Below are 18,709 nucleotides of genomic sequence, written 5' to 3'. Positions count from 1 at the left end.
CCACTCCAGTATTCTTGCCTGGAGAATCCCTAAAGACAAAGGAGCCTGGCAGGCTACAGTCCATGGGGTTACAAAGAGTTGCATACGACTGAGCGACTAAGCACAAAATATTTACCACACAAAACTATTTTATACAACAGTTTGGGAAGAAATATATAAAAATTTGAAGGTGGAATTTTTAAGTTGAAGACAGGAAAGAAGCCCAAACAATTTTGTCCAATAATATACAAAATAATACACGAAAATATGAAGAGCAAGAGAGAGATAAGGAAAAAATAAAGAAAGAGAAAAAGGTTTGGAAATGAATAGACCCAAAATCTAAAATCTCAAGAACTATAATATGATATTCAAGGATGCTAATGCTATGGAATTGTATCTTTCTAAAGTACTGAAAGATAACAGGGATAGTTCATTAATCCATATATTTGTTCATTCAACAAACATTTCTTGACACTATTGTAGACACTGGGTACACAGAGCTATAAGGGGCATCTTTGTTTTTGCTGTTTGTCACTCAGTTATATCTGACTCCTTGCGAACCCATGGACTGTAGCTCTCTAGGCTGCTCTGTCCATGGGATTTCCCAGGCGAGAATAATGGAGTGGGTTGCCATTTCCTTCTCCAGGGGATCTTCCTGACCCAAGGATCATACCCACGTATACAGCATTAGCAGGCAGATTCTTTATCACTGAGCCACCAGGGAAGCTCAATGGCCATTTTGGACAATATTAAAAATGCCACTAGCTCTGTGGAGAGAGGTTAGTAACTAATGATTGAACTAGAATCTCAGTTCAGTTCAGTCCCTCAGTCGTGTCTGACTCGTTCCAACCTCATGGACTGCAGCACGCCAGGCCTGTCTGTCCATCACCAACTCCCGGGGTCCAACAAAACCCATGTCCGTTGAGTTGGTGATGCCATCTAATCATCTCATCTTCTGTTGTCCCCTTCTCCTCTGGCCCTCAATCTTTCCCAGCATCAAGGTCTTTTCAAATGAGTCACCTCTTTGCATCAGGTGGCTGAAGTACTGGAGCTTCAGCTTCAGCATCAGTCCTTCCAATGAACATTCAGGACTGATTTCCTTTAGGACTGACTGGTCTGATCTCCTTGCAGTCCAAGGGACTCTAAAGAGTCTTCTCCAACACCACAGTTCAAAAGCATCAATTCTTTGGCGCTCAGCTTTCTTTATAGTCCAATTCTCACATCCATACATGACCACTGGAAAAACCATAGCCTTGACTAGACGGACCTTGTTGACAAAGTAATGCCTCTGTTTTTTAATATGTTGTCTAGGTTGGTCATAACTCTCTTTCCAAGGGGTAAGTGTCTTTTAATTTCATGGCTGCTGTCACCACCTGCAGTGATTTTGGAGCCCAAAAAAATAAAGTCTGACACTGTTTCCACTGTTTCCCCATCTATTTCCCATGAAGTGATGGGAATGGATGCCATGATCTTAGTTTTCTGAATGTTGAGCTTTAAGCCAACTTTTGCACTCTCCTTTTTCACATTCATCAAGAGGCTCTTTAGTTCTTCTTCACTTTCAGCCATAAGGGTGGTGCCATCTCTGTATCTGAGGTTATTGATATTTCTCCCGGCAATCTTCATTCCAGCTTGTGCTTCCTCCAGCCCAGCGTTTCTCATGATGTACTCTGCATATAAGTTAAATAAGCAGGGTGACAATATACAGCCTTGACTTACTCCTTTTCCTATTTGGAACCAGTCTGTTGTTCCATGTCCAGTTCTAACTGTTCCTTCCTGACCTGCATACACGTTTCTCAAGAGGCAGATCAGGTGGTCTGGTATTCCCATCTCTTTAAGAATTTTCCACAGTTTATTGTGATCCACACAGTCTAAGGCTTTGGAATAGTCAATAGAGCAGAAATAGATGTTTTTCTGGAACTCCCTTGCTTTTTCAATGATTCAGCAGATGCTGGCAATTTAATCTCTGGTTCCTCTGTCTTTTCTAAAACGAGCTTGAACATCTGGAAGTTCACGGTTCACATATTGCTGAAGCCTGGCTTGGAGAATTTTAAGCATTACTTTACTAGCATGTGAGATGAGTGCAATTGTGCGGTAGTTTGAGCATTCTTTGGCATTGTTTTTCTTTGGGATTGAAATGAAAACTGACCTTTTCCAGTCCTGTGGCCACTGCTGAGTTTGCCAAATTTGCTCGCACATTGAGTGCAGCACTTTCCCAACATCATCTTTCAGGATTTGAAATAGCTCAACTGGAATTCCTTCACTTCCACTAGCTTTGTTCGTAGTGATGCTTCCTAAGGCCCACTTGACTTCACATTCCAGGGTGTCTGGCTCTAGGTGAGTGATCACACCATTGGGATTATCTGAGTCATGAAGACCTTTTTTGTACAGTTCTTCTGTGTATTCTTGCCACCGCTTCTTACTATCTTCTGCTTCTGTTAGGTACATACCATTTCTGTCCTTTAGTGAGCCCATGTTTGCATGAAATGTTCCCTTGGTATCTCTAGTTTTCTTGAAGAGATCTCTAGTCTTTCCCATACTATTGCTTTCCTCTAATTCTTTGCATTGATCGCTGAGGAAGGCTTTCTTATCTCTCCTTGCTATTCTTTGGAACTCTGCATTCAAATGGGTATATCTTTCCTTTTCTCCTTCGCTTTTCATTTCTCTTCTTTTCCTAGATATTTGTAAGGCCTCCTCAGACAGCCATTTGCTTTTTTGTATTTCTTTTTCTTGGGGATGGTCTTGATTCCTGTCTCCTGTACAATGGCATGAACTTCCATCCATAGTTCATCAGGCACTCTGTCTATCAGATCTAGTCCCTTAAATCTATTTCTCACTTCCACTGTATAGTCATAAGGGATTTGATTTAGGTCATACCTGAATGGTCTAGTGGTTTTCTCTACTTTCTTCAATTTAAGTCTGAATTTGGCAACAAGGAGTTCATGATCTGAGCCACAGTCAGCTCCTGGTCTTGTTTTTGCTGACTGTATAGAGCTTCTCCACCTTTGGCTGTAAAGAATATTATCAATCTGATTTCGGTGTTGACCATCTGGTGATGTCCATGTGTAGAGTCTTCTCTTGTGTTGTTGGAAGAGGGTGTTTGCTATGACCAGTGTGTTCTCTTGACAAAACTCTATTAGCCTTTGTCCTGCTTCATTCTGTACCCCAAGGCCAAATTTGCCTGTTACTCAGGGGTTTCTTGACTTCCCACTTTTGCATTTCAGTCCCCTATAATGAAAAGGACATCTGTTTTGGGTGTTAGTTCTAGAAGGTCTTGTAGGTCTTCATAGAACCGTTTGACTTCAGCTTCTTCAGCGTTACTGGTCAGAGCATAGACTTGGATTACCATGATATTGAATGGTTTGCCTTGGAAATGAATAGAGATCATTCTGTTGTTTTTGAGATTGCATCCAAGTACTGCATTTCGGACTCTTTTGTTGACTATGATGGCTACTCCATTTCTTCTAAGGGATTCCTGCCCACAGTAGTAGATATAATGGTCATCTGAGTTAAATTCACCCATTTCAGTCCATCTTAGTTCGCTGATTCCTAGAACGTCAATGTTCACTCTTGCCATCTCCTGTTTGACCTCTTCCAATTTGCCTTGATTCATGGCCCTAACATTCTAGGTTCCTATGCAATATTGCTCTTTACAGCAATATTGCATCAAACCTCGCTTCTATCACCAGTCCCATCCACAACTGGGTGTTGTTTTTGCTTTGGCTCCGTCCCTTCACTCTTTCTGGAGTTATTTTTCCACAGATCTCCAGTAGCATATTGGGCACCTACCAACCGAGGGAGTTCATCTTTCAGTGTCCTATCTTTTTGCCTTTTCACACTGTTCATGGGGTTCTCAAGGCAAGAATACTGAAGTGGTTTGCCATTCCCTTCTCCAGCAGACCACATTCTGTCAGACCTCTCCACCATGACCCGTCCATCTTGGGGGCCCCACACGGCATGGCTTAGTTTCATTGAGTTAGACAAGGCTGTGGCTCGTGTGATCAGATTGGCTAGTTGTCTGTGATTGTGGTTTCAATCTGTCTGCCCTCTGATGCCTTCTCTCAGTGCCTACTGTCTTACTTTGGTTTCTCTTACCTTGGACATGGGGTATCTCTTCACGGCTGCTCCAGCAAAGCGCAGCCGCTGCTCCTTACCTTGGACGTGGGGTAGATCCTTTCGGCTGCCGCCCTTGACCTTGGATGTGGGGTAGATCCTCTTGATCGCCGCCCCTGACCTTGGACATGGGGTCGCAGCCGCTGTGCTCCTGCCAACTAGAATCTAAAGGTAAGAAAGAAAGCATGATCTTCAAGGCCAGATTACCTAGGTGCCTGGTATTCTCTGTTGTCTTCTACGTAAGTCCCGTGTGTTCCAAGACATTAAAGCATGTGATTTAAATCATTAAATTAAACTTATTTTTACTTTTGGATATATTTTAAAGTGGAAAACATATCCTTTGGAATGTGGTAGAAATAATGAGAAGTCCCAGGAGAGATAAAGGCGTCAAGTCAGGGACAGATTTTGCAGCCAGTTGCCAGCATCCCCGACCACATCTTCATTTCCATTACCTGTCAAGAATATTCTTATTCCCAATCCATTTTAAGACATTCTCTCTCTTTACAGTAAAAATAATTTGTGTATACCATTGAGTGGGGGGTGGGGGGTTGCATTTACCTATTTTCTGTTTCATGCTCTTCATGTTTAAGTAGTCAATTCTTCAATAGTTTTCCTTTAACATAAAACCAATCAAACTGCTTTCAAATTTTATGACCCTCTGATGATAATTACAGTTGGAAGCCAAAATGCCTCTAACTTACCATAAACATTTATGGATCATTGCTTTTATATTGTTCCATAATTTTATGAAGCCTTCTTGAAACCATCCACAATTTATATTAGTTCTAAATCCTGCTTCTTGATACTATCTTCTACATTTGTTCCATCTCATCACTGTCCCCTGGTTATTTCTATGTTTTTCTGGTACTCCTTTCCCATTTCCATTATAGATTCCCCTTCTTGTGACAATCTTTAAATTGTGGCATTGCTGATATTTCATTCTCCATACGCTTTTTTGTAATTCACTCATTCACACATGCCCTTAGCTTCAATTAACACCTACTTGATGATGATTTCCTAATTTAAGAGAATATTTGGCCATTGGTCGTTAGATTGTCACTTCCAATAACCAGGGCCAGGTCTTAAATTCAATGTTTCTTTTTGTAAAGTAATAAGTAAATGTTTCAAAAGTTCAAGGGACAACTCTCCGTGAGATTTTTTTCTTTAAACAAAATATATTTTATTATTTTATATTTTATTATTATCACATATTTTATTTACTATTTAGATTATTCTTCTTACTATATATGTTTTATTATTACTAACATAAATAACTACATATATTATTAATATTAGCACTGGTTTCTCACTTCAAAATCTGAAAAGGCACACAATGCCCCATTCATGGTTTCTAAATAGTATTCTCCAGTAAATGGAATCAAGACTCGTGGGCTAAATGGTTGATTCTAGAGTTAGGCCAGGGAATATACAAGATGAGCCTAAACCATCCTGTCATGTCAGAAAGTAAAGAAGTCTTCATAAGTCAAAAGGACAGTGCATGTCAAAAAACACAGGAGCCAATCTGAAGGAAATTCCAATGACTGAAGCTGGAACATTTGTTGCAATAAAATAATGTAATATTAAATCGTAATCAAAATTATAAAATATCTTACCTGTGAGTCCATGCCAAGGAAAAATAAATTATTATAAATAAATAAAGGAAGGGAGGGAGGAAAAGAAGAAAGGGAAGGAAGTAGGGAAGGATGAAGGAAGGAGGGAAAAGAGATATATCTTTAGTACAGAAGAATTCCAAATTATACAGATTCCTTCTCCACTCCAGGAATTAAGCTTAACCTTCCCTTTCCCACCCCCCAGGCTTGAGTGTGTTCTGTGCCTAGTGACTTGCTTCCAACAAGTAGTGAAAGTAAGGAAGGTGGGCAGTAACTTTGCTGTAGAGAAACTTGACAAACAGTACTTCTGCCCATTTATCAAGGTTAAGGTCCTCTTGATAGGATGTGATGAGAATGCAACTCACCTCTGTCATCTCCTTCCTTAAGCCTCTAACCTAATTCTAACAAAAAAAAAAACAAGGAAATGAAAACCAAAACCACAAGGATATCACCTCACATCTGCCAAAATGGCTATCATCAAAAAGACAAGAAATAAGAAGTGTTGGTGAGGATATGGAGAAAAGAGAAGCCTTGTGCAATGTTGGTAAAAATGTAAATAGTGCAGACATTATGGAAAACAGGGTGTCAATTCCTAAAAAAAAAAACAACTACCATATGATCCAGCAATTCCACTTTTGGGTATTTATCTGAAGAAAACAAAAACACTAAGTCAAAAAGATACATACACCCTTATGTTCACTGTTCTTTGCAGCATTATTTACAATACCCACGATATGGAAACAACCTAAGCATCCTCAATGGAGAATGGATAAAGCAAATTCTTTATATATATGCACTGCTGCTGCTGCTGCTAAGTCGCTTCAGTCGTGTCCGACTCTGTGCGACCCCATAGATGGCAGCCCACCAGGCTCTGCCATCCCTGGGATTCTCCAGGCAAGAATACTGGAGTGGGTTGCCATTTCCTTCTCCAGTGCATGAATGGGAAAAGTGAAAGTGAAGTCACTCAGTCATGTCCGACTCTTCGCGACCCCCTGGACTGCAGCCTACCAGGCCCCTCCGTCCCTGGGATTCTCCAGGCAAGAATACTGGAGTGGGTTGCCATTGCCTTCTCCAGTGCATGAAAGTGAAAAGTGAAAGTGAAGTCGCTCAGTCGTGTCCGACTCTTAGCGACCCCATGGACTATAGCCTACCAGGCTGGTCCATGGGATTTTCCAGGCAAGAGTACTGGAGTGGGGTGCCATTGCCTTCTCCATATTTATATCCACACACACACACACATATATATATATATACAATATACAAAATTATCCAGCTGTAAAAAGGAAGGAAATCTTTCCATTTGCAACAACATGGATAGACTTTAAGGGCTTTATGATAACTGAAATGTCAGACAAAGACAAATACAGAATGATCTCATTTATATGTGGAATCTACAACAGACAAACAAAACCATGCTCATGGATACAGAGAACAGATTGGTGGTTGCCAGAGGTGGGGGTGAGGTTACCAGAGATGTATGAAAGGGGTCAAAAAGGTACAAGCTTCCAGTTATAACGTGAATAAGTCATAGTGATGAAGGCCTGGCATGCTGTGATTCATGGGGTCCAAAAGAGTAGGACACGACTGAGTGACTGAACTGAACTGAACTGTTGAAACATAGAGGGTGTGACTACAGTTAATAATACTGTATTATATGTTAGTAGCTCAGTCGTGTCTGACTCTGCAACCCCATGGACTGTAGCCCACCAGGCTCCGCTGTCCATGGAATTCTCCAGGCAAGAATACTGGAGTGGGTAGCCATTCCCTTCTCTAGGGGATCTTCCCAACCCAGGGACTAAATCTGGGTCTCCTGCATTGCAGGCAGATTCTTTCACCATCTGAGCCACCAGGGAAGTCCCAATATGCAGATCTTAAAAGACTTCATCACAAGAAAAAATATTTTTGTAACTATCTATGATGATAGACATTAACTAGACTTATTGTGGTGATTGTTTTGCAATTTATATAAATATCAAGTCATTATGCTACACACTTGAAACTAATATACGTCAGCTACACTCAATAAAAAATTCAGAATCTTGAATGAATATATGCCCTTACAGATAAAATAACAACATGCCCCTACATCAGCCATTCAACCTTAAAAAAGGGAGCGTCTTAACAAAGATATCAATACTTGAAGATACTGTAAACAGAAAGGACATAGGGGTAATTTTTTCTCTGTCTTGACTAAGAAAACAGAGAAAATACATAAAAAGTGGAATGATTAATCAATGAGGTGCTCAGAAGGAACATGCAAGGAAAAGTCTCTCTAAAGATTAAGGAGTGCTTCTTAGAGGATTATGGAGATAAATGAGTGCTTAGATATTGAATATTCCTAAAAATCCTTAGAAAATAAAGTCATTAAACTATTACTTGCAATATGCTAAAAAAAGAAAAGAGAGTATTCTCATTGAAAGTTGACTCGGATGTCTTAAGAACTCAAGTTCCCATACTTTAGGTAAAATTTTGCAAATAAGACATCTTTTATTTCTATTTAATAAAAATAACTATGCCTTCTCTGATTTTCAGCATTAAGCATAACATGAGTTTATATATTTTTAGTCTATTTTAGCATGTTCTTCCTAAACTTACACAGAACCACTGATGAAATAAACCACTGCTACTTCTGCATAACATGTAAGGCTTTCAAAAATGTAAACTGGAATTTAACCAGATTGATCCATTATTCTGAAATTTTTATTTTAACAGTAATTACATTTTATATTATGTAAGCTAGATTAATATTAATATGTTATTACCCACATATTGGACAGGAACTCACTACCTTAGCAAACTTATACTGCTTTCAAGATTGTCTCTCATATCATTCAGGGTCCATTTGGGGCCACTTGATTTTTCTTTTAAGAAAAAGAGATAAGTATGTAATTTAATGCAAGAAGGGGAAAACTGGGCTCTGATTCAAGAACTGAAATGCTTACTACAGTGGGAAATTTTCAGAAAATAATGGACAATTTAGATAATGCCACTAAGGCCAAAGAACTCCTCGACCAAAAAGTTCATGCAGTTGAACACAAGTGGTTCAAATTAGAGTTGCAGTAGATATAATATGGGCCTCTTTAGGGGTGTTGTTCAGTCACTCAGTGGTGTCTGATCCATTCGACTCCATGGACAGCAGCATGTCAGGCTTCCCTTTCCCTCATCGTCTTCTGGAGCTTGCTCAAACCCATGCCCATTGAGTCAGTGATGCCATCCAACCATCTCGTCCTCTGTCATCCCCTTCTCCTCCTGCCCTCAATCCTTCTCAGCGTCAGGGTCTTTTCTTTTTTTTTTTTTTTATAAATTTATTTATTTTAGTTGGGGGCTAATTACTTTACAATATTGTAATAGTTTTTGCCATACATTGACATGAATCAGCCATGGGTTTACATGTGTTCCCCTTCCTGGACCCCCCACCAACCTCCCTCCCCATCCCATCCCTCTGGGTCATCCCATTGCCCCGGCCCTGAGCCCTTGTCTCATGCATCGAACATGGAATGGTGTTCTGTTTCACATACAATTTCTAATGAGTCAGTTCTTTGCATCAGGTGGCCCAAGTATTGGAGCTTCAGCTTCAGTATCAGTCCTTCCAACGAATATTCAGAATTGATTTCCTTTAGGATTGACTGGTTTGATCTCCTTGCAGTCCGAGGGACTCTCAAGAGTCTTCTCCAACACCACAGTTCAAAAGCATCAATTCTTCAGCGCTCAGCCTTCTTTATGGTCCAGCTCTCACATTTATACACGACGCCTGGAAAAACCATAACTTTGACTATACAGACCTTTGTAGGCAAAGTAACGTCTCTCTGTTTTTTATTATGCTGTGTAGGTTTGTCATTGCTTTTCTTCCAAAGAGCAAATTTGGAAGAGTCTTTTAAAATTAAAAGAAAGAAAAAAAATTAAAGAGTCTTTTAATTTCTTCAAGGGTAATGTGTGCTATTTTAGGGGAAGAATTTTGTACTTGCATCCCTGCAGATCTCTCTGAGATTTTTAATAATACTAAAAGTATCTGGGAAGTAAACAAAGAACAACTGCTTACAAGTGATAAAGAAAAAAAAAAAAAAAGACTTCTCCTTAGAGGGCTGCCATGAGTACACTTACTACCTCACTTGGTGAATTCTGACCTAGAACTCTCTACTCCCAAATGCTTCATAGCTACTATAGGAAATTGATGAGGGAATTTGTATGTAAAAAGACTGCATATTCTGATGTTATTTGTCAAACTGGTTATTACATTCATTTCTCCAGGCCATCAGAAACACTGAAGAAAATTTTCAACCCCAAATACGTATTGTTTAAGCCCAACATTAAAATTGAATTCTAAAGCTGAACTTTAAAAGCTTGAGCCTATCAAGTATAGGGAGGTTTAATTCACTGTCCATAGAAGTAGCTAAGGAAATTATATCAGTGATTACCCCACTCTACTTTAAAATTGGCTAACTTGGCTAATAAAACAGGATCTTGGAAACGCATCTGGGACACGAGTTCACATTTCATTTTCCTGTTTGCCAATATTAAATTGGCCATGTGTCTAATGGCACAAAATCAACACAGCATGCTGCTATGAAAATGATTCCATGGCAATAAAATCTCAAGTTACCTGGATGATTTATCTAGTTGAACTGAAAGACATTAACAGTCTTGGCCTAAGTTGTTAACCACTCTACACATTAAGTACCAATTGTAAAAAAGTAAATTGTGCCAGTGAATTAAGAAAGGTAACTATAATGAAGCAATATATAGCTTCTATCAAGAAAAAAGTAAAAGGCATGTTCTGTAATGTCTTCTTCAATTTCTCTTATCATAGAAAAGTCACTGATATCTTCATTTAGAAAAGGAGATTCCCTTAGAGAATCTGCTTCTTATGGACTGGCTGGCTTGGGCTCAGGATTCTTTGTTTATAACAAGTGTCCCAGATATTTTGTGGTCAAAGACTTTTGGAAAATACCTCTAGGGTATATTTTATATTTTCCTGTTAGTTCCTAAAATTTCTAATCTTAAATTCTTATGCATCTTCATGTTGCTCACATAACCCTGGCCCATGAGGTTTAAACATCTAGGACTTCCACTTGAATTTATGCCTATAGCACTTGACATATTGAAAACTTAAAATAACCTTCAAACTAATAATCCTCTCTCTCTAGGCTCTTATACAGATGCCAAACTAATCTTCCAAATGTACTTCTGCAATTATGTTAATTTCTTGATAAAGAAAATATTTTGAGAGCACAGTCAAGTAAGTGGAGGCTCTGGATTAGATTTCTGGGTTTGAACCTTCACTTGACCATTGACTTTCTAGCTCGACAAGCTTGTCAAAGTGTTTAACTCCTCAGAGTTCTACTATCTTTACTCAAAATATATACCCGTGCATAACATTTAATACTATACTGATTAATCAAATCATTAATTATTTAATCAAGATGAGATAATCCATGTGTATTGTCCCAGGTTCTGGCACAGGCTATGCGGTCAATAAATATTACTATCACTATTATGTAGTGAGAAAATGGCTTGAAATATTACTCTTTATATCGTATTTCCTTATGTGTAATTCTCCAATCAGTCAGAGATCAGAATTATGAAGTAGGAAGAAAAGTTAAAATAAACTGCCAATGTTCAGTTTGTATGCTTCTCATTTTTTTAAATTGTAAATAAGGTCCTGAACTCACAACAAAAATAAAACAAAACAACCAATTTTTTTTTTTTGTAGGAACCAAGATTATTAAGGGAAGAAGTGACTCTCAAAAATCAGAAAGGAAAACAGAAGCAGAGCACAGAGTTCATGTCATAAAAATAGATTCATAAGATTCATAAAAGACTATAGGATTACCCTGACTATCTGACTTAGGCAAAACTAAATGAGAATTATTGGTCTCAGGAGGAAAGAGGATTCAATGACATAGGAACTTGTAGGATGTCTATAGATCTCAGAATGAGATGCCAAAGACAAGACCTGGGGACTCTAGGAAAGGATTGAAATCACATCTAGGCACTGCTAAGCATTGTCTGGCCCCCAAAAAAATGTTAGACAGAGAAAGCCAAATGAGCCTATTGTCCATCCCTGTGTTAGGAGCGCTGTTAGATGTGCTCTTTGTAGCTGCTTGGTGCAAACCTTCCATTGACCCTGATTTGTCTGTATGTCTCTCGGCAGAAATGACACCCTCCAATAGCTAGGAATTTACTTAGTCCCATCCAAACTCTCCCTTGTGAACTAATCTTTTTCAATAGTCTAGAACATTCATAAGCTTCCTAAAACAGAGCTCAATCCTCAGAGAAATGGTGGAATAGAGGGAGAAAACTCAACAATTATGCCTGGGCTAATACTGAAAACTACTGATTGTTTTTATTATTATAATAATTCCTTATTGCTTTTTATGTCATATAAAACCCTAAGGCCTTCATAATCTAAACTCCAGAGTCAGATTATGCACACTATTTCCCCTCTAGCTGCAAGCGTAAGTCATTCATCCAAATCAGATCAGTCTCTCTAAATGTCTATATAACACAATGATGCCAATTCATGTCTTCAATCATGTTTAGGTTATTTCTGATGCTTCTCCTTTGTCTTTTCGAAACCTATCTATTTTCCAGTGCCCAGCTTAAATCCAATCTTCTCCATATGTTTTCTATAACTAAACCCAATCAACTCATCCATCTCTAAGCCACTATTATGGTTAGAAACTATGCAGTTACACCCTTGAATATATATATTGCCTTGTGTTAATATCTCTTCGTATTTTGTGCATTTTTCTTATATCTCCAAGTAGTTTAGATATTCATAATGGTTAAAGATTATATCTTTAAAGATATAATCTTTTGTATAAAGATACAATCTTGTGTAAAGATTATATCTTATTTGTCTTGTGTACACCATACAATGCCACTCCAAAGTCTGTCTTAAGTATCTGTTGTTTAATTGAAATGTTCTGAACATCACAGGTTCATAAACCACCTTTTTTCCAAAGTTTTACTTTTTATTTTGCATTGGGGGTATAGCCGATTAACAATGTTGTGAACTATCTATTTGTGATAGTGAACTTGTGAACTATCTATTTAACTGTTCAGGTATAAATGAAAATGTGAACTATCTATTAACAATCTATTAACTATCTATTAACAATGTTGTGAACTATCTATTTGTGATAGTGAACTTGTGAACTATCTATTTAACTGTTCAGGTATAAATGAAAATGTTTCTGAAAGAAAAAATCTGTAAATCAATATATTCCTGTGTTTTGTATCAAAATGTATTATATATGATTTTCATTTTTTCCACAGGCACAAAAACATCAGCAGAAGTGTGTGAAAATCAATTAAAAATAGTTTCTGACTTATAAAACTCTCTACCAGCTATACATCTTCCTTTTTGTTAGGCTGATCCATCTTTAATACTATTCTTGGTAATACAGTCTTTAACATACTAAAATTTTTATAAAATACTAATAAAATTTAAAATATGTTAAATATTAATAAAATAAAGTTTAGTAATACATGCTACCAAAGTTTCTTCTAGAGCTGATATCTGATCCCATTTAATGTGTTAGCTATACCTGTTGTGGGTAACTCAATGATCAGATAAATAAAGATCACAATCCAGTTCTTTTCTCAGAGGCTTTCTTGATATTTTCCTACTTTGAACTATCTACCCCATAGTATTCCACAGAACAAACTCTCCCTTATTTTTCCCTTCTTTTGTGTTTTCTACCCCAAATATGAAAAGGAAAAGGAAATTTCGAAAAACTTGTAGAATTTCTTGAATGAACTTAGTTCTCCACTATCAAATTTGAAAAAGCAATTATCACCTGGTAGAAAAGAGAAGTGTGTGCTTATAGCCCTACTGCATGTTAAGAAGGAATATGAAATAATTTAGAAGTCTTATTGCAATCTTGTCAAATGTCTTGCAGTGACTTTTCAAGTTCCTATGAGAGCTGTTCATATAACACCCTCAAGTATTCTCTCTGTGACATTGTCTTACTTCTTCTCTGGTCACACAAACTGCAGGGGCCCTGCACTGCCTATTTCCCTCCACATGAACTTCTCTTCTTCTGGACATGTGCAAGGTCACCTCCTCAGGCTTTTTGCAAATGGATCTATTCTTATCATCTTCCCTAAAATAGTAAACCACGTCCATTATCAACTCCATGTATTCAAGTTTATATTTTTATGCATTGCAATTATCGTTTTCCACCATATTTTACAATTTCCTCCCTCATTTTGTTTATATTTTATCTCCACCAATAGAATAAATTTCCAAGGGGATAAGGATCATTATCATTTTATTTATTCATATGTGCTAAACTTAAAACAGTTCCTGTAATATAATAGGTGCTTAATATTTATTTAACTTATATGTAGAGTACATCATGCGAAATGCCAGGCTGGATGAAGCAAGCACAAGCTGGAATGAAGATTGCTGGGAGAAATATCAATAAACTCATATACACAGATGACACCACCCTTATGGCAGAAAGCAAAGAAGAACTAAAGAGCCTCTTCATGAAAGTGAAAGAGTGGAGTGAAAAAGTTGGCTTAAAACTCAACATTAAGAAAACTAAGATCATGGCATCTGATCCCATCACTTCATGGCAAACAGATAGGGAAACAGTGGAAACAGTGGCTGACTTTATTTTTTGGGGCAGCCATGAAATTAAAAGACACTTGCTCCTTGGAAGAAAAGCTATGACCAACCTAGACAGCATATTAAAAAGCAGAGAAATTACTTTACCAACAAAGGTCCATATAGTCAAAGTTATGGTTTCTCCAGTAGTCATGTGTGGATGTGAGAGTTGGACTATAAAGTAAGTTGAGCGCCAAAGAATTGATGCTTTTGAACTGTGGTGTTGGAGAAGACTCTTAAAAGTCCCTTGGACTGCAAGGAGATCAGACCAGTCAGTCCTAAAGGAAATCAGCCCTGAATATTCATTGGAAGGACTGATGCTGAAGCTGAAGCTCCAATACTTCGGCCCCTGATGCGAAGAACTGCCTCCTTGGAAAAGACCCTAATGCTGGGAAAGATTGAAGGCAGGAGGAGAAGGGGACGATAGAGGATGAGATGGTTGGATGGCATCACTGACACGATGGGCATGAGTTTGAGTAGGCTCCAGGAGTTGGTGATGGACAGGGAGGTCTGGCGTTCTGCAGTCCATGGGGTTGCAGAGTCAGACACGACTGAGTGACTGAACTGAACAGAACTGAAATATTTATTAAATGAATGGGTAATTCTAAAGATGCTGCTGCTGCTAAGTCGCTTCAGTCGTGTCCGACTCTGTGCGACCCCACAGATGGCAGCCCACCAGGATGACAATGATGCAAAAGACACAGACATGGGACAGCCAAGAAGAAAACACTAAGTACCTTTAATTGTAGCTAAGAAAATGTATTATTTGCCTATAGAAAATGTAGTAATTAATCCAATTTAAATCATTGTTTAAAATCACACAGAAAAACCAATGCAATTTTTCACAGAATTACAACAACAAAAAAATTGAAATTTGTATCAAAACACAAAAGACCCCAAATAGCCAAACCAATCTTAAGAAAAGAATAGATTTTGAGTAATCAACCCCTTACTGAAGACTATACTATACTATACAAAGCAACAGTAAGCAAAAAAATATGCTGTAGCATAAAGACACACATATACATCAATGCAACAGTATAGAAAGTCCAGAAATAAACCCACTCACCTATGGTCAATTAGTCTATGACAAAGGAGGCAATAATATACAATGGAGAAAAGACAGTCTCTTCAATAACAGTGCTGGGAAAACTGAAAAACTACCAATACACATAAAATAATGAAGTGAGAACATTCTATAACACCATATACAAAAATAAACTCAAAATGGAGTGAAGCTCTAAATATAAGATTGGATACTATAAAACTCCTAGAGGAAAACATAGGCAGAACATTCTTTGACATAAATCACCACAACGTTTTTTGGATCCATCTCCTAGAATAATGGAAGTAAAAACAAAAATAAAACAAATGAGAGTTAATCAAACTTAAAATCTTTTGCAGAGCAAAGGAAACCATAAATGAAACAAAGAAACAATTTATGGGGGGAAAAAAATCTATGGAATGGGAGAATATTTGCAAGTCATTCAACCAACAAGGGATTAATTTCCAAAATATACAAATAGTTCATACAACTTAGTATCAAACAAACAAACAACTCAATCAAAATATGGGTAGAACACCTAAATAGACATTTTTCAAAAGAAGACATACAGAATGCCAGCGGGCATATGAAAAGATGCTCAACATTGCTAAGTATTAGAGAAATGCAAATTAAAACTACAAAAAAGTATCACCTCACACCAGTCAGAATAGTCATCATTAAAAAGTCTACAAATAATAAATGACAGAGAGGATGTGGAGAAAAAGGATCTTTCTTACACTGTCTGTGCTATTATAAATTGATTTACCCACGTGTAAAATAGTAAGGAGGTTTCTCAAAAAACTAAAAATAGCTACCATATGATCTTTCAATCCCACACCAGGGCATATATCCAGAGAAAATGATAATTTGAAAAGATACATGCACCCCAGTGTTCACAGCAGCACTATTTACAATAGCCAAGACAGAGAAGCTGCCTAAATGTCCATCGACAAATGAATGGATGAAGATGTGGTGTGTATATATATACGTATACATATATATATAATATATATATACACTCACACACAATGGAATATTTCTCAGCCAAAAAAAAAAAAAAAGAATGGCATAATGCCACTTGCAGCATTATGACATTATCATAGAGATTATCGTTAAGTGAAGTAAGTCAGAGAAAGACAAACATCATATGATATCACTTATACGTGGAGTCCAAAATATGACACAAATGAACTTATTTATGAAGCAGACTCATATATATATACACAATAACAAGTATATGTACAACTGAATCAATTTGCTGTACACTTAAAACTAACACAACATTGTAAATTAATGATATCTCAATTTTGAAAAGTTAAAAATAAAATAAAGCCATACAAAAGGGATTAGAAATCAAGAGTCCAGTGCATTGAGTTTATCTCTCCCTTGTGGTTCAGATAGTAAAGAGTCTGCCTGCAATGCAGGAGACCCTGGTTCGATCCCTGGGTCAGGAAGATCCCCTGGAGGAGGACATAGCAATCCACTCCAGTATCGTTGCCTGGAGAATCTCATGGATAGAGAAGTCTGGCAGGCTACAGTCCATGGGGTGGCATAGAGTCAGACATGACTGAGCAACTAACACACACACAGAACAAAATGTAAGCCGTATAAATGTTTTCAGTTCAGTTCAGTCACTCAGTCATGTCCAACTCTTTGCAACCCCATGAACTGCAGCACACCATGCTTCCCTGTCCATTACAAACTCCCAGAGCTTCCTCAAACTCCTGTCCATCGAGTCGGTGATGCCATCCAACCATCTCATTCTTTGTCATCCCCTTCTCCTCCTGTCTTCAATCTTTCTCAGCATCATAATCTTTCCCAAGGAATCAGTTCTTCACAACAGGGGCCAAAGTATTGGAGCTTCAGCTTCAGCATCAGTCTTTCCAATAAATATTCAGGAATGATTTCCCTCAGGATTGACTGGTTTGATCTCCTTGCAGTCCAAGGGACTCTCAAGAGTCTTCTCCAACAGCACAGTTCAAAAGCATTAATTCTCTGGCACTCAGCTTTCTTTATGCTCCAACTCTCACATCCATACATGACTGCTGGAAAAACAACAGCTTTAACTAGATGGACTTTTGTCAGTAAAGTAATTTCTCTGCTTTTTAATATGCTGTCTAGGTTTGTCATAGCTTCTCTTCCAAGGAGCAAGCATCTTTTAATTTCATGGCTGCAGTCACCATCTGCAGTGATTTTGGAGCCCAAGAAAATGTTTTAGCTTGGTCTAAATCCAACTTCTATCACTTGTGAACTAGATGAACTAGCTCAAGTTCTTCTACTTCTTTAGCCTTGACCAACTTAGCTATAAAATCAGATAATAATGCCTGTTTCTTAGGTCCACTCACTGTAGATGGTTTATATCAAGTAGTGAACCCAAGGAATGATTCAATAAAATGATAAAAATTACTTAGATTTTTTGGGGAAGAAATACAGAGAGGAGATCTTGCTTCTATCAGCAAATACATAGTTATTTAAACATAGCAAGGAGGCTTACATAATTCAGTATGACTTAGATTTTGCAGAGATATATCTCCTTCATTTTGCTTATAACTAATCTATCTGCAAGACAGAAACTCAAATAAATGTGTACCCAGTTTAAATTTACTCTTACCCTATAACTTAAAAGACCACACAATTTATCTGTTCATATTTTTATTAGTAAAAACATTTAATCTCCCATATAGCCAATCCATCCCCTGTTTCCCTCCCTAAATTGACCCCCAGGGATATAAGAAAAGGAATATGGCTTACGTGCCCTTGTGGCACAGCAAGCAAGGACACCCCTCTTTTCTTTTTTTTAAATTAGTTTATTTATTTTTTAACTTTACAATATTGTATTGGTTTTGCCATACATTGACATGAATTCACCATGGGTGTACATATGTTCCCCTTCTAGAACCCCCCTCCCACTTCCCTCCCCACCCCATCCCTCCAGGTCATCCCAGTGCACCAGCCCTGAGCACCCTCTATCATGCATCGAACCTGGGCTGGCGATTCGTTTCACATATGATAATTTACATGCTTCCATGCCATTCTCTCATATCATCCCACCCTCGCCCTCTCCCATAGAGTCCATAATACTGTTCTATATACCTGTGCCTCTTTTGCTGTCTCGCATACAGGGTTATCTTTACTGATTTACTAAATTCCATATATATGTGTTAGTATACTGTATTGGTGTTTTTTTCTGACTTAACTTCACTCTGTATAATAGGCTCCAGTTTCATCCACCTCATTAGATTTGATTTGAATGTATTCTTTTTAATGGCTGAATAATATTCCGTTGTGTATATGTACCACAGCTTCCTTATCCATTCATCTGCTGATGGGCATCTAGGCTGCTTCCAT

General features: G+C 37.8%; 1 long non-coding RNA gene across 1 annotated transcript in view; it reads right to left on the bottom strand.

The window, feature by feature from the left end:
* Positions 1–2,645: 2,645 nt before the first annotated feature.
* Positions 2,646–18,709, bottom strand: part of LOC145530298 (uncharacterized) — a 141,516-nt gene continuing 125,452 nt past the window's right edge. Inside the window, exon 3 of the long non-coding RNA XR_014071656.1 lies at positions 2,646–4,254. This is a non-coding gene — a long non-coding RNA (uncharacterized LOC145530298). The remainder of the gene's footprint in view (positions 4,255–18,709) is intronic.

Source organism: Giraffa tippelskirchi, chromosome 1 (genome assembly GCF_054371585.1).
Source record: "Giraffa tippelskirchi isolate mGirTip1 chromosome 1, T2T-mGirTip1v1.2.pri, whole genome shotgun sequence".
Classification (NCBI taxonomy): Eukaryota; Metazoa; Chordata; class Mammalia; order Artiodactyla; family Giraffidae; genus Giraffa; species Giraffa tippelskirchi.
The sequence above is the reverse complement of the archived record's forward strand: the minus strand, read 5'-3'. Positions and strand labels throughout refer to the sequence as shown.